This window comes from Helianthus annuus, chromosome 14 (assembly GCF_002127325.2).
Source record: "Helianthus annuus cultivar XRQ/B chromosome 14, HanXRQr2.0-SUNRISE, whole genome shotgun sequence".
NCBI lineage: Eukaryota > Viridiplantae > Streptophyta > Magnoliopsida > Asterales > Asteraceae > Helianthus > Helianthus annuus.
In genome coordinates, this window is record NC_035446.2 from 47,262,624 (window position 1) to 47,280,363 (window position 17,740).

Genomic DNA, 17,740 nt, shown 5'->3' on the forward strand with positions numbered 1-17,740 from the left:
TGTTTGATATCGTTGTTTGATCCGTATTTTCGGGACTTACAAAGTTCATTTGTTGTGATTAAAAAATATGATGATTTTGATGATTTGATCATTATTTTCTTTATCATTGATTTCTTTATCGATTAGGCTTATTGTTTTGTTCTGATTTCGTTTTTTGGCTTTGTAAGATTACGATCAAGCATTGTTTACTTTATCGATTAGGGTATTTTTGTTAGCCCCTTCTCGCTATTGATACTACACATATAATATTCCACATTTTTATCGATTAGGGTTTTTTCATATTAGTTGTCGTTGTTGATTATGTCTAATTTTTTGGTTTAAACCCCTCTTCTCTTTGTTCTGGAGTATTCGGTAGTTTTCGTAAACCAATAACTCTGAAGATTGTTGTTTAATATTTGATTTGTACACCTCTGTTTGTGGAAAAGCTCAAATACTTTAGTCAAAGACTCTATTGTATGTTTTTAGAGGAGGAAAGATAATGACATATGTATTCTATTTATTCAATAACTTGATTGATTACATTTTTTAAACTAATTTGATGTTTCAATAGTTTCAAGCTTAATTCATATATGTTTGTGTGTGTCGGATGTATTCAGTTTATGGAATAACTTGATTAATTAGATTTTAAACTATTTTAATGTTTCTTTAGTTTGAAGCTTAAGTCACATTTGTGTACAACGTATCTATTAAATTTACCGAATAACTTGATTGATTGCGGTTTTAAAAATATGTCTGGAGTTAATGAAGATGGAAGAGTCTGAAGAAAAGTAAGAAGAAAAAAATGAAGATTATTGAGGTAGATGTGAAGGAGGCTAGAAGTAAAGAAGAGGATCCCAAATCGGTTTAGAATTTTAGGATTTTTGAATCTTTGAAGTATGCCTTGAAGGCTAAGGGGATTGAGGCTTTGTTTCCCGTTCAAGCTCAGACTTTTGATTCGATTTTTGATGGCTTTGATTTGATTGGGAAAGCTAAATCGGGTCAGGTAAGTGTACCGTTGAGAAACCCTAATTCAGCCGCTTTTATCCTTCATCTAGAGGTTATTTTGCGAAAAGTTGAATTATATCAATGAATTAGTCTTTATGAATAATCTTTTTTTTTAATTTTGCTCTAAGAATACAAAGCCATGGTGGCAGAACCTGAAAAATATTACCATGGAGAATTGGACAGGAAGCAAGAACTTTTCTTATTCCATCCACTTAGGTGGATTTTTTTTTACAAGTGGGTAACAAAATTGGCGAAGTATGTTGAAAGTAATTTCAGTTTATATGCGTTTCAGCCAAGGAATCTGCTTCTTTCTTCCCCATGGTACTCAAATAATAGAGAAATTAATGACATTCATACGAACTGAGTACCGTAAAAGAGGTTATCTGGAGGTGGGTTTTGCTTCATCGATACGGTATTCAGCAATTTGAGATAACGTACAGAAGCCTACAACAGTACATGACAGTAAAAGATACAAATATTTTTTTATTTATTAATAAAGGTTGGAGTCAAGTTGTTTATCTCGGTACCGAGGTCACAGTGCAGGATTTTTTTAATTTGTCTGGGGTTTTTATTATTGGATCGGACTCGGAAAGATATGATAAAGAGAGATTGGGTTGATATAAATGAGGGTGTTAGCCGGGTCAAAATTAATTGTTCAGCGCAATATTTAAAATTTCCACAAGACGCTTCGGCTCGAACATAATGGAATCTATGATGGTGGTTAAGTGGATATATGATCGGCTATCAGTTTGTAATACACATACGGGCCAGGATAGGTTGGAAAGTTAACTAGACTAGACTAAAATATTGGATACAAGCACAATTGGATTTTCAAAGTTTGGGCCCACAAGTTTTTTCGGACCATCATTGGTGGGTTTTTCTTTAAAGTGGACTACTCTATGGGCTGGTAAAGTTGGTATTGTAGCTGTCATTTATGGGCCAATAAAAATTATTTTATTGGTTTATAAGTCAAGTTGCAAATTGGGTTTGGGATTTATCGCTTTATGTTTGGTAGATGTCCATCACACTACAACAAAAATGGCTTTTTAGGACCTTTTCTGTGGGACGCTTGTAAAAGAGGGTCCTAAAAACTATTTAATAGGACTAATGAACTTTTGGGGTTCTTTTATAATATACTCTACTAAACCGGTGTCCTAAAAAACTATTTAATAGGATGGATGATTTTTTGGGGTCCTATTATCATATAATTTAATAGGACACTTAAAATTTAGATCCTAATAAAGTACTTTATAAGACATTTAATTGTTAGTGTCCCATTATGTGGTACTGTATTAGGACACTTGATCATCTGGGGTCCTATTATAACAAAACTTAATAGGACGCGTTGTAGTTAAGTCATAAATGTCAGTGTTATAGGACCCTTTCTAGTCGAAGTCATATTATAACCTAACTTAATAGGACACTTGACACTTAGGTCTTATAACTTTAAACTTTATTATAATACAGGAAACTTGATATTTGAGTAGGGCCTGTAAACGAACCCGAACAAGGCCTTGTTCATGTTCGTTCATTAAGGAAATAAAGGTGTTCACGAACGTTTCACGAACACAAATAAATTTGGCAAACACGACGAAGGATAAAGGTAGATGGCTCGGAGAGTAGCACTGGAACTTGAATCTCTTATTGTGGAACGGAAGTCGACCGTATTCACCGATGTAAATAATGAGAAATGAAAAGGAAATGGTGCATAAACAAGGTGAAAGGGGGTTTCCTAATTTAATTGTTAGGGTAATAAAATAAATAAAAGTTTAATAATATAAAAATTATAGATAAAATATATGAAAGTACAAAAATATTCAATTAAAACACAAACATATGAACATAAACAAACGCAAATGAACGAATGTTCATGAACACGTTCATGAACACCTTACCGAACGTTCACGAACATAATCGAACGAACGAGACCTCTGTTCATGTTTGTTCATTTAACTAATCGAACGGAATTTCTTGTTCATGTTCGTTCGTTTATTAAACGAACAAACATAAACGAACTTCCCGCCGAACGGTTCACGAACTGTTCGCTGAACGTTCGGTTCATTTTCATCCCTATATTTGAGTCATAAAACATCAGTTTTATAGGACGCTTATTCGCTAGAGTTTTATTATAATTTAACTTAAAAAGACATTTGACACTTGGGTCTTATAAATTTAACCTTTATTGAACGCTTAATAATTGCGGTGTTATTATAATACACTGTAATAGGACACCTGATATTTGAGTCGTAAAACATTAGTTTTATTGGATGCTTATTAGCTAGAGTTCTATTATAACATAACTTAATAGTGTAACATCCGTCAAAATCGGGTCTCCGAAATCCGACCCAGATTGCAAAAACCGGATTCTTTTCAATTAATTTATTTTTATTTTTATTTTTATTTTATTATTAAAGTAATTGTCGCGTATCACCATGGATTAAAACCGAATGAGAAACGTTAACTTTTTAAAGAAACTTCGTCAGTTTGGTTAGATTTATATAAGGGAAGCTTTAACGAAGTTGGATTGGTTAGTTAAATAAAGTTACAAGTCAAGGGGTTGTTTTTGTAATTTATGCAAACTATAAAAGTAAAACAAATCAATTAACTAGGTTAGTAAACCAAGTTAGTTATCTTTATAGGGACTTAACTAACTAGGTTAGCAAACTCGGTTACCTCAGTTAGTTATTTGTTTAAGAACTTAGTTAACTAGGTTAGGTTCTTTGCTAGTGTTATATGATATCTACACTAACTAGGTTAGTGTAATGAGTTAATGGAGTTAGAAGATTATAAGAAACTTGTTTTAGCTAATAAAAAAAAAGGCAGGACCCAGGACTCGAACCAGGGACAATAGCGAGTACAAAGAACTTGTTAGCCAGCTGAGCTGCAGCACTTCAGTGTCTATAAATCAGAGCATAAAATATCAAAACACAACCCGAAAGTTGAAACCTCCTCCTTTCTTCTTCTGCGCAAAACCTGAACTAACCCACAAGACCGAATCGATCCGTTAAGGCGTTATAGTTGACGATTCACCTTCATTTCAATTCCTTCAATTCTCAACCTTTTCAGGTGGCCGGCGGTGGTTGTGGCTGGCGGTGGTGATATCAGATGCCCCCCATGAACAATGTGAAGTAGAGGTTGTGCACAAAGACAACAAGAATAAGCAATTAATAAACACATTTGTAGTGTAGCAAACGTTTTCAGTAACATTTAACTTTTGTGCCACAAGTTTATGTTCTTTAATTTTGTGTATGCCACTAAAATTTTCGAGCATTTCTTCTTACATTTTTCTTCTTTCCCTCCTTCACATCCTTTAATAAAAAATTTAGTTAAATCAATTCCCTCCTACCATTTCCCTCCATGATTCCCTAGACTAATTTTTATTAGGTGTCGGGTGTTTAGGGTTCAGATTAAACTTCAAAACTGCTAAATCAGTCATCAAATTGGTTTCGCAGGCAGTTCTTTTGTTTTACTTTTGGTCGGTTGGTTTCAAAACTTTTAAATCGTAACAAACAATTTGATTTACGGTTTTCTACCGAAAATTGGCCGTATCAGACGGAACTTTATGATTTGTATATATTTTGTTTGTTAGATATTTCATGTATCAATTTATTTAAAAACATTTGTACTTAACTAAATTTTAAATGGTGACAAAGAAGCATGTTATATTTTCAAGATAATAAGATTGTGCGTCCGTTCATCTATAAGTTAAACTAGTATTTATACCTGTCACGCATCGCGACGGTGTATCCGACTCTTTCCGAACTAAATTTACGATAACTGGATATTGTTGTTATTTAATATAAATAAAATATATTTAAAATTATTTACTAAATTCTATGATTAATACAAAAAAGCAAAGAAAAAAGAAATTTAGGTGTCACATGGCACCCAACGCCGCCTAGCCACACCCCTTCCACACCTCACTTTTTTAGGTGTGGACTGGTGAAGCCCACACCTGCCACGTGTCGAGCAATGCTACCAACCCAAGCCACTCCACACTCCATAGTCTTAGTTGGGAGTGATACATCCGATAACCCTTTAGTTTAGACCATGAGGTATGGATGAGCTCGGGTTAGGGGCATTACTCGATACGTGACGAGGGTGGGATTCACAATGTAATACTAAAAAACTAGGGGTGTGGTGTGGCGTGACCAGCCATGTGGATATATTTTTTTTATTTGGCAACGATTACCCCCAACGGCTAGATTGAACCAACCAGCCATGTCACCCAGCCCCCCGTCCCCAACCCACCCTTAGGGTTGTCCAAAAAGCTTGCGGCTCGGAGCTCGCTTGATATGGCTCGGTTTAAAAGTGAGCCAAGCTGGCTCGGCTCGGTTAGAAAGTGACCCTAGCTCGGCTCGGCTCGTGACGAGCCAAATTGGCTCGGTTTGGCTCGCTTGGTAGCTCGGCTCAGCTTAGCTCGAATTATTTTACTTATTTTTGAAATTGAAATATGTTTGTTTCCCTCCACTTAAAAATCAGATTCCCGCTTAGGTTTTAATTTCACCTAAATCCAACTCTCCCTCCTTTGCACACCCTAGATCTACCTCCACCCCAGATCTACCTCCTTCACATGCCAAATTTGTTTCACCTCCGCGTGATTAGTGGTGGCAATGATTCTCCCTCCTTCGCACACCAGATTGAGAACCATACCTCACACCAACGTGAAGGCCACAAGCCCGCCCAAAAACCCTAATCACACCCGTATCCTTCACTACCGACATATCCTTTGTTTTTCGAATCATTTCCGTTCAGCTTGAAACATGTGTCTGTTACTTTCGTTGGTGGATTTTTATTGTAAGTTTTTCGCTTCAGTATTGCATTTCTTTTAATATTGGGGGTTTTTTGATGTGCTCAACTTGTAGGAAGGGAGCAAAGATGGCAGTTCGTTTGATGACAGAACGTTAGGTTTGCATTTCTCGTGGTATTTTGCTGCTAATAACAAGTTTATACTCAAGTTAGCATATAAATGTGGTGTTGATAGTTGGTTTTGAAGGTCTCTATGTTTGAATACAATGTGTTTGATGAAATGCCTAAATGAAAATTAATCAAGAGCTCAATTTTGTTTTTCCTAAATACCATGGGTTCGAGTTTTGAAAGGTCGTTTCTTGAAAAACAATAATTAGTTTGATAATTATCATTAAGGTGCATATTTCCAATCTTCTTAAAATGTTATTTGTAACATGTCTTTACAGACATCTAAGTTACACCAGAAAGGGGCTACCAAAAAATAGGGTGTTATGAGCCGATTGGAAGTAGCATACCTCGTGTTCATAAAGTACTATTTTTTCTTGTTTCAAATCATTAAGAGAAATGATTTTTTTTTACTTGAGTTCATAAACAAAAAAAAAAAAATAATGGATATTATAAGTGGAAAAGTTGTGGAGAGCAAAGGATGCCAAGATCCTAATAGCGGATGAATTGAGCAAGAGTGGGGACTCGCTTTGCCCCCGGTGTGACTATTTGCAGGAAATGAAAAACCACATTCTTGTTTCGTGTCTTAGGGCAAAAACACTTTACTGGTCCAACGATGTGTGGCTCAAAGTACCGTCACTTTGTTTCCTCATCTAAACTATAATCCAGTTCCTCCATCGCAGCATTTGTTCTTTCAAGCTTTTCTTCCGATGAAATTCTACTTCAGGTATCATTATTGGGTTACAGGATTGATACAAAAGATGAGGTGTAATTTGAACCCATCTCTTTCATATGCAAGTTCGATAGAGCCATTGTAAGTCTTGATTGTTGATAATTAACTTGATATTCGTAAAAAACTAAGAAAATCAATGGTATTTAGCCCTATTTATTCTGTTGAATATCCCCCCTTTTAGTCCGAATCTCAATTGAAATATGCAGTCAATCGGCTATCTACATAGCTGCTACTCAACAGTACCTTTGTTTTATCTATTGTTTAACCTAAAGAGTTATTAATTACAGGTTTACACCAGTGCCTTGAAGCTTGTGCGATTCATGGCCAGCACATAAAATCCAACTTATACACATAAAATTTATTAGAGAATTAGGATCAGTGATGATAACATTCTTAGTTACCTTCAATGAATATATGTTCTTTTGCAGCTTCGTTTTACCTGATTTAAAGTTTAGATATCTTATGGTGTCACCATTGGGAGTTTATGTTGCTCCACCTTGTGACTGGAAACGGTTTAATTATTTTGAACCATGAAAGACATTAACATGTATCGTTCTATTCATATGTTTATGATGATTTATAGCTGTAAGCGCTATTTGTTTATTTATTTATTATTTGCTATTGTAGATGCATGATGATGAGCATAAAACTGATGACCTACCAGCAACCAGAGTTTAAATTTATGGTTTTTATTGTTGCTTTGTTACAGCGCACTGGCGGATGTGTAGATGCTCTTATCAACAACCATTGCGATTTTGTACATATGATTGTATTCACTTTGTGAAGTGGTGCCTATGCATATATGGTAAGTAAATTTAAATAGTAAATGCGATTGCTAATTCCATACCTAAAAAAGATGTATGTGTTTCTATTCTAAGTTGTCTCTCTTGTAGTAGGTACACCATTAAAATCTGTATAATTATTAATGTGTTGTGATGGCTTAAGAGCATGAGGATGATGGAACATGTATATTCTGTAAAGAAGGGATTCGCAAAAGGAAATGTCGTTCCCTACATATCCTCATGAATATCAGAATCCAAATGCTTCCAGTGATATCATTTCAGATGAAACAGTCTCAACATGGAACATCTTGATTCACCCATGTTCGAACAGAAAAATCTGGACCGTAAAAAATGTATGTGAATTTCACCCTTTGTTTTATTTATCTTATATATTATATATTGCATATACTCTTGACTCTTGTGGTGTCTTGTTAATACATTTTTTTTTAAATTTTCATGTACTATTCATTAAGTTTTATTGTTATTGGATGGCGTAACTTAATGAATCCATAAGAAATCTCCATAGGCGATGCTTGTGTGTTCAAAGATCTATAAGGCAAGGTATGTTATTTGTTTTAAAGGTTCCATAAATGTTCCAGTAGGTGATTAGGATGGTTTCAAATAGAATCTCTTGATTGTTTTATTTTTGTTGTTTGTTGTTTTTAGAAAACAATTGGTGTATCTGAGGGTGTAAACGAGCCAGGCCGAGTCCAAGCTCGACTGGGCTCGAGCTCGGCTCGTCATATTTTTTATATTTTTTATGAAGCTCGAGCTCGAGCTCGGCTTGGTTCGAGCCTACTTATTTGAGGTCGAGCTCGGATCGACTTGAGTTATTTTGGGAACAATCTCAAACGAGCTAAAAGCTCAGCTCGATCTCGCTTCAATATTGCTTGAACGAGCCAAAGCTCGGCTCGCCACTGTTATTATTATTATTATTATTATTATTATTATTATTATTATTATTATTATTGTTGTTATTATTATTATTATTATATTATATATAAAAACTAAAATGGTGTTTGGACTTGTTTAGGCTCGCGAGCCTAAACGAGCTTTGTATTTTAGGCTCCAGCACGATAAAGAAACGAGCTCTATTTTAGGCTCGAGCTCAGACTAGTTAAAGCTCTGCTCATTCAAGCTTTTAACCGAGCCGATAACGAGTAGTTCTCGAGCCTCCTGGCTTGTTTACACCCCTAGGTGTATCATTGGTCTTCTTTTGTACTGTAAAAAAATTGGGTTTTTAATAAAAAAATATATTTTATGATTGGCTTGATTGATAAGCGTGTAATATGTTAGATTCGAATAACATATTGACTAGATTATATATATATATATATATATATATATATATATATATATATGGTATTTTGATTTTTTTAATCAAATTTTTAGTTACTGAATATCAAATTTTAATCAAATGTTTCATTCCATGATTACTCTGTTTAATTGAGTTTGTTATCATGTTTCATTCCATGATCACTGTTATTGTTGTAATTAGTAAAAATACTTCAGTTATGTAAATTTTTGTACGCATTATCATATTTTTTTCTATTACCAACACTTTGTAATACACGGCAATATACGAAAGCTTTGTTTGGTGGACCTACCAACTTAAGGAAAATATGATTTCCTCTAAAGATGAAGTTATTTAAATCAAATCTGGTGGGTTGAGAAAACTTATGCTGGAGGCTGTTACGTTTGGTTCCATTTTGTGGGATGTTGAGAGCTACGCTAATTCCAGGTAATACCTAAAATAAATATTTCATTGGGGACTCTTATTAGTCAACTAACATGCATCAATTTTGTTTTGTATATATCGACAGGATCAGGTTAAGATGATGATAGCGGAGTCTTCATCAGAAACATGATGGAGTGGACGCATATGTTGTATGTGGTCATGGGATTGCATGGCTAGGATCGAACACTACATATGATAACAAGGTGTTTCGTATTACAAAGAAGATGAAGATGTCTATTGTTTTATTACTGACCCTTGTGATTGTGTGATTTATTTTATATTGTAAATAAATAACAGTTTTAAGTAACCAAATTAATATGATGAACATTTGTAGTGCCAAAGAAGTTGTTTGTTTTTACCGACACAAAATTTGTGTCACAAAAGTCTTTTATATCAAGGCAAAACAAAAGTATATGTATGTAATTATGAATAGTTTTGCGACACAAAATATGTGCCACAAAAATCCATTTTTATATTGTGGTGGTAAAAGTGTCCTAATATGTTCTTTTTAGGACGCTATTTAAGTTGTCTATAGACATATTATACGACTATAAAATTGGTTTCATAATCTTATTTGGTATATTAGGACTCTTTTCTTGGTACTAAAGTAGCTATAATGTTACATCATAAGGGTCCTATCAATTAGTTTCTAAGGACGCTTGTAAGTGAATCAAAAGACTAAAAGTATGTAAGCACATGTTAGAACATTATAAAAGTGTCCTAATATGTTTTTATTAGGACACTATTTTGGTTGTTCAAAGACGGATTACGCGACCATAAAATTGGTTTGATAATCTTATTAGAGATGTCAGGACGCTTTTTAAGTTCCGGGACTTATTACGACCCCTTTACATGAAACGCTTTTACCGTTGGTCCTATTAAATGAAAGGTCCTATAAAATAGCATTTTAGGACGCTTTTGCGCGTACTATAAACCCAGTTTTCTTGTAGTGTCACCTTATAGTCATTGATCCTAAAGCCATGTCCCGTTTAGTGCTGTTAGTGCTACCACACAACTTTGTTTTGAAGAAGAGCTAAAGGATCAGGTGACTTTACACAATTATTTATGTCAAACCACTGTTTTATCATATATTTTTTAAGAGATAAAGGATCAGGTGAGTTTACACCTTATCCTCTAATTGATGATATGCGGATTTTTGAGAAATTACTAGCGTACATGCATGTGTGAAAGAGACTGGAGTTGAATATTATCTATCTAGCAGCTCAATTTAGGTATTGTACTTTGATATGTGAGATGTAAATTCTTAAAATAAGGGGATCTTTGCTGATGTAGATGGATAGAATTGGCTAGATGAATATTAATCCAGAAGATATGGTCAGATGAATAGATGCATAGAATTGCGTGGTTACCAGAGCTAGAGCTAATTCTAGAATCAATTATGCCACTACGCAAGGTCTTGCATAGAGGTATTTTATGTTATTCAAAAAGTTGTCATTTTTCTTAATAATTTGTAATTGACAAAAAAAGATTTCTAATAATACTGATAAGAAAGTATTGTGTTTGAATTTGAGAGTCCAGTGTTCGATTATTTGTTTTGCACAGACGATATTTTGCATAGATTCTCAAACGTTTCATTTTTTTATTGTTTTGAACATGATAACAAAGGAGCAATGGGATACATGGTTTGTCAAAATAAGGCAAGAGGGGAAGAAGCAATCTCTAAAATTCAGTCAAGCACCAGTAACCAAAACAAATGTTTACTTGGAGGTACGGTTTTCTACTATTCCTTTATCTTTATGGTACCCACGCATCGTAAGGAGTCTACTTTGGCTTTAAGTTTGGAATGGATTATTAGATGTAAACATTGTTGTTACTTTAGGACATAAAGACCGGATATTAGATGTGACTAGATGGATAAGGGGTTTGTGCTGGAATTCAATACGGGTCGGTTGAGTTGACCCGCTAATATAACTTAAACTGTTTCATACTTTCATACATAGTGAATGCGTTAACTATTGTTGCAAAAATATAATATTAATAATGATATTTATCTTTGATTATATGATTTAGTTGGTTGTATCAATTAAACGTGACTTTTGGCGACTTTCACCTCTTCGCGCCATTTGAGGAGCTCTTCTCTTAGCTAATATTTATATGACCTTTATGAGATAAAACACAACCCAAATCAACCCATTCATAAATAACTGGGTCGAGATTGCCACCTCTACTAATTTAGTCCCACTGATCTTTAGTATTGCACATTTCTTCCAAAAGACCAAATTTAAGTTTGGTTTATTTTTATTATGTTTTCTGTATACATTTTTTTTGTTTGGGTTATATATTTATTTAGAATCCATATCTATTTTAGGTTAATAATGTTGGCATACTTGAGGACACGAGAGTGACGACATCGGAAGGGCACCAGTTTTTTTCCTTTTCACGAAAATTACGCGCTTTATAACCACTTAATTGACAATATTATTTTCTTTTTTTTTATTTAAAAAAACGGATACAAATTGAATTTTGCTGTGAACGTACTAGGGCCTATGGCATGACAGAGCTACTGCTTCCATTGCTTGAGAAATCTCAACCTTATGCTTGTGTTATTACAGTGGCTTCGGGTAGAATGTATACAACTCCCTTGACCACTGACGTTTAGGTTCATAGAAATTTTTTATGTTTTTTTCTTTTCATTTTGTAGGTCCCGCATACCTACAAATGAAAACTGATATCCATTTCTGAAGTCTGATGAACTTATACTAATGCAGTTTACCAGTGGCAAATTTAGTGGAGTCGAGCACTAAGCTAACAACAAACGGGTATAGGTATCTTATCTTCATGTCTGGTATCGATGATATTAATATTCTTTTAATGAAAAATATAAGAAAGAAAAAAACAGAAATGTGGAAAGTGTCAAATAGAAGTGGCAAGATAGATGGGGCGGAAAGGCTGTGTGACTGGTCAAAATGGTTTGGGTTGACCCACAGACAATTTTTTCGGTTGTAATTAGTTAATGCTTTAATTATGAGTACAAAAATAATATTATTGACTGGAATGGTATATCTGAATTGTTGAATAGGATGATTTTAGCTCAAGTGTCAATGGTTCATGGTTTAAAAGGGATTGTTTACATGTTGAACATGTTTATGTTGTTGTAGGTAGCACTGACAGAAAAATGGGCTCAAAAGTATGGTGACAAAGGAATTGGGTTCTACGCGATACACCTTGGATGGGTTGCAACGGATGGAGTCGCCATGAGTCTTTCTAGCTTTTCAAAATCGTACGTCTTGGTTTCAAGTTTTAATATCCACATATCATTCCAACTTTACTATTGGTTTCAATTTGCAGGGAGATGTGTTTGTGTGTGTGCTAGGTCATCAATCGTATTACTAAGATGAGTGGATGCAGTTTTCGCTTGAGTCGAATACAAGGTGCGACCACACCGCCAGAACCGCGCACGTGTTTCTATTTTTTCTTCATATCGTAAGAGTTAATCCATATCTTCAAGTTAAGTTGGGTTGTTTTTTGCTAAATAGATTATCCTTGATCTCAAGCATAGTCCTTGTGGAAGCGCTAAGATTAGCTCCAATGGTCCCGTTGTTTGTCAGGTTTGTTTGTTCTCTTAAAGTATTCTTTTTTGTGTCGTTGAGTTGTGCCATTTGCTGAAATAACGGATTAATTGTGTTAACTATGTTATTTTTTGGTTGAAGTAAGTATTTATTTGTTGATCAATATGTTACTTTTTTGGTTCAAATGATGCATTAAATAAAAAGTTGGGCAATTTTTCGTTAGTTTTAAGGCATTGTAAGGATTTCAAAGTTTATACATGAGGAATCAATCCCACAATTTTGGGAATATTTAGTTTTGTATATTTGATGTTTGTGTTTTAGCAAATATTTTGGGGTTGTGGTTTTTTGGGTGACTTTAACGCGATGAGGTGGTCAGACGAGCGAAAATTTGAATGAAGACGGGATGAAAGGGAGTAAGTTTACTTTTATGTTTGAAGATGAAAAAGGTAAGAAATTAAGTGAAATTCATAGAGTGTTGGTTGGGAGAGATGTGATCGATAAATGGTCTTCGGCGTGCTTTAGAGCGCTTCCTAAATTTTATCGGACCATAATCCATTGTTTTTATCTATTGAAAATACATCTTAATTCATACTTTTGGCAGGATCCTTGAAAATTTTATTTAAGCAAGACTGGAGGTCGAGGAAGAAGGTGCAGATACTACAGTACGTTACATTGAAGTGGACACTAGCACCTCTTATAAGTGAATCTAAAGACTGGTGGGATTCTTTAACAACCTTGCAGTGGAGTTAAATTTGTACTTACTAGCAAGCTTATGATTCAGCATAAGTAAGCCTAATTTGAATTTGACCAGCCATTTTTCTTATACAACTTTTTATTTTTATTTTTATGAACTTAAGAGGTTTGGAGAAACCGTGAGCGACTCGTGTTTAGTACAGATATTATCATGTATTTCTTGCATTTTATAGGAGGTTGATAATAAATAATTATTTCAGGTCATAGTTGAGGTTAGAGAGCAATAACTGTTGCCTATGTGGAGGTGGAGAGTGTTGAAAATAGAGTTGGAATAGTCAAGCGTATGGGTCGACACAATGGCAAGTATCAAGAATTTTTAAGGCAGTGATGGTAATACAAGTTGTAAAAATGGTCAGAAAAGGATATTACTATCACGAAGTTCATGAATAAATTTTATCTTATTTGTAGTGTGATGATTAGGTTGCTCATGATGTAGATATTCGTGAGCATATTGGAAAACATATTATATATATGAATTTATGAGGCTGCTAATATTGAAACGGAAATATTGGGGGTTCCTGAAACCAGGTATAGTTCATACATGGGCTTCAATGCCAGTAGATATTATATGTTTGTGTTAATCCACCCGTGAAACTCGCGGGATCTTAAACTAGTTAAACTTATATTTGAAATCAAGTTTGGAAACACATAAACCTAAAATCATAGGATATTCATTATAGTTTTCTTGAATTAAAAAAAAACCATGCATTTGATTAATTGATTACATGATATATCTTGATGCTTAATAATAAATCAAAATAACCAGCAACACTCAGTCATCTTCTCAGTTTATTAATATCATAGTGGTGTTACAAACCAATCGACATGGATTCAACTAAAAAAACAATTGGGTATCACTATGGTGTTGGAAACATATCCAAAAGAAAAATATAAAATATAAGCCGCTCAAAAATATCATGTGCATAAGCAGATTATTGTAGGAATTAGGTTCACCTTTAGTAAAATATAATTATAATATATATAATAACGAGACTCTCGCTATTCGTAGGAAATATCATAGTACAATACCGGTTGCAATAACATAATAAAAAGAATATAAAATGTAATTATATATACCAATCTTGATTCAAGCCGCATCTCTGGTGGGTCCTTCACGCACACTTTATAGCATCCTAGACTCGAGTATTCATCATCTTGAGTCTTGAAAATATACTCGTTGACTGCAACAAAGGGCACACTAAAACGTTGACGATTTTGGTTGAGGCACGTGTTCAACACGCTTCCCTTAAAACAGATTTCGCGCCTCTACTAAAGACAACACGTCTGTCTCCCAGGGTACAACAACCGAAGTAGTCTGTACTGCCGGAGATGGCTCACAAGCCCAAGGTTACATCCAGTAATTGTAGTGTTTGAACTTATGTGGTGGAAAACAAGTAGAGATTACTCATCTCTCTAGTTAGTCTTCAAGTGTTCATCCTCCTTCTAGTATTCTTCATGTATCAAGCAATACCATATTCTTCTAGTAACAAAAGAAGCACATAGCCTACTATTTGTACAAGACTTAAGGATTAGTGAAAGGTTTCACTTAATTATTCACTTAATTTGTCACTTAATTAGTCACTTAATTAGAGACTTAAAAACTCTAATAAAACTAACTAAATGTCATCAAGAAGCTCTACTCAAGAGTTTCTCTTTTATTTACCACATGAAGATTCTAATTAATATTTATAATTTCATTAAATTATAAATATATTAATTATCCATTCATCAAATTTCCAACAATTATTACCCAAACCATAATGACTCGAACCTTGTTACACGATCGATACGAACTCAAACAAACCATATAAGTGCAAGGGAGAATCGGATAACCATACCTTCGATGATTTGAAGGTGGCGATCACGAACCACTATCGCCAACAATGTTGTAACAACCTAGTCTTGGCGTTCCTTCCTTCAAACAACACAAGCTCAAAGACCCTTGGATCCGACAGAGGAGGCGTATGTGTGACAACTGTCAAAAATCCAGGTATCCGTACAATTAATTAATCTTGATTAAGTGCTTAATGACTGTGCTGAATTACAATTAACTGCCTTCTGATTATTGCTTTATACACACATGTGCATCACATATTGCAAATGACATATCATTGATTGCATGAGAACTTTATTGACATAAATGATGCACAAAGAACAGTTAGCACAGTGAACGGATAAATCAGAAATATGCTGACGAAGTTCAGTACATAGACAACAGTGTTTTTGAGACCCAGTGTGGACCAGATACTAAGTACTACACTAGTATAGAGTGTAGGGAAGTAAGGATCACAAAACTGCTTTACTAAGTGATAGTTTAAGTGCCGGAAAGTGCCTAAAACTCACCCAAAGTGCTGAATTCAGCAAAATTCAGCATAAATCGACATTTTAACATACTAATTTTATGCAGAAACATGGTAAAATGGTCCTGAATGTTTTCCTAAGTGTCGGGAATTAAAAGTGTCACAAAAAGATACATAAAGAACACTAAACTGTATAGTTTAGCACTTTAACGAACCAGTATCTAACCAAACAACCGGACACTACCCGAAACATCAAAATTACACTAGAAGCATTGTTTTAATGTTTCCAATCTAGTTATGGTCCCCGAACATCATAACACATCATACAAAATATCTAGTAACTAAAACACTTAACTTATACTTGAAATTAAACTAGATTACAACTATATGGTTTAAACCTAAGCTAAGACCCCCCCCCCCACCTATGGACGGCGGCCCATACATGGCCCCCACACCTTGATTTTGTTTCAATTGTTTATTAGATCTTGTGTGTGCTTTTAGTGACATATTACACATAAGTTAACATCTAAACTTGGTTATAAGAAGAAACCTTAGGTGCAAGAGCTCATTTCACACACACTTAAAAAACACACAAAACCTTCTCCTCTATTGGGAGCTCTCGGCCGAACACCCACACTTACACCACCACCATCATTCAACCTTCTTCATCCATTACCAAGTAATCACAAGGTGTTAGAAGGTGTATAAAGGAGCTTTGAGCTTGTGGATCTTGAAGGACCTTCTCTCATTGCTTTTATCCACTCACTTTCTACACTTGAATCTTCCCTAGCCTTGTGCTAGTGGTAAGATCCTTAAACACTCTATTTTACATCCATTTTGAGTGGTTAAAAGAAGTATCATAATAAAAACTTCAAGAACACTAAAGAACATAAGCATGTAACTTGAACATAAGCTTGATTTATGAAGTAATCTTGATGAAACTAAGTTGTTTATGGTATGAGTGCTTGTTGGTCATTGATTATTTGTAAAGATGATGTTGATCATCATAACATCTTGCTAAACCATGATTAGAAACATAGTTTAGCAAGATGAGAAAGTAAGAAGGTTGTAGGATGAAAGATCATCCACACTTGAGTCATGAACTTGAAAAGGATACTTTAGTTTCTTGAAAAAAAATAATCAAAGTGAGTTAATAATTATATAGATCTAAAATTTATGAATGGTTTTTCAAAAGAACCAAGCTTAAAATATGAGTTTTAGTGGATCTTGGTTCTTAGATAAACAAACACTATTTTTAATGGTTAAACAAATGTAGAAACACTTGTGTAACAAGAAGATTACATAAAGAAGCATTTTTAGAAAATGTGATTTGAAGTTGTAAACATCCAACTCCTTTAAAAATGAAGTTTTTAAGGAAGTAAACACATCTTGAAGGGTAACTAAACTCACTAAACACACTACCAAGTTACTACAAATTTTCATAAACTTTCAAGTTCATGAAGTAGTAGATTAAGCATGATTTTGGAAAGATTCGTAAGTAAATTTGATTTGTTGATGATTGTAAATTGATTGTGATTATTTTTACAAAAGAAAATGATATGCTTGAAAGCCATAATGTGTATGATTATTTGTGTGTGATTATTTGTATACTTTGTATAATAGTTATATTATTTTAGGATTTAAAATAATATAACACATTAAAACACCAAGAATTACCATAAAAAATATTACCAAAATATCAAGGAATAACTATACAAGTTACACACAAAATATTAGCGAAACCGAACAAGAAATGTAACTTACAAAATATTCCAGAAAATATGTTCACAAAATATATTATGGTAAATAATATTTTGGATACAAATGAACAAAAATATGATTTTTTATGATTACCACAAAGCTAGGTCATATTTTGACAAAGGAAAAATATAGCATTTTTGACAAATATAAATACATATATTTTCCTTGGAATTATTAGAAAGTATATTATTTTTGGGAAAAATATATATTTTCTTGAGTAAACATGAAATACATTATTTTTGGAT

General features: G+C 33.9%; 1 long non-coding RNA gene across 6 annotated transcripts; it reads left to right on the forward strand.

Moving 5' to 3' along the window:
• Nucleotides 1-5,473: 5,473 nt before the first annotated feature.
• LOC110908376 lies at nucleotides 5,474-9,485 on the forward strand. 6 transcript variants are annotated; one of them, XR_002574571.2, is made up of 7 exons: nucleotides 5,474-5,781; nucleotides 5,850-6,712; nucleotides 7,341-7,436; nucleotides 7,525-7,766; nucleotides 7,887-7,974; nucleotides 9,002-9,154; nucleotides 9,237-9,485. It is a non-coding gene; the product is annotated as an uncharacterized LOC110908376 (long non-coding RNA). The 6 variants fall into 6 exon arrangements; XR_004879146.1 differs by having other exon boundaries at nucleotides 7,887-9,154; XR_004879149.1 differs by having other exon boundaries at nucleotides 7,528-7,766; nucleotides 7,887-9,154.
• Nucleotides 9,486-17,740: the final 8,255 nt, after the last annotated feature.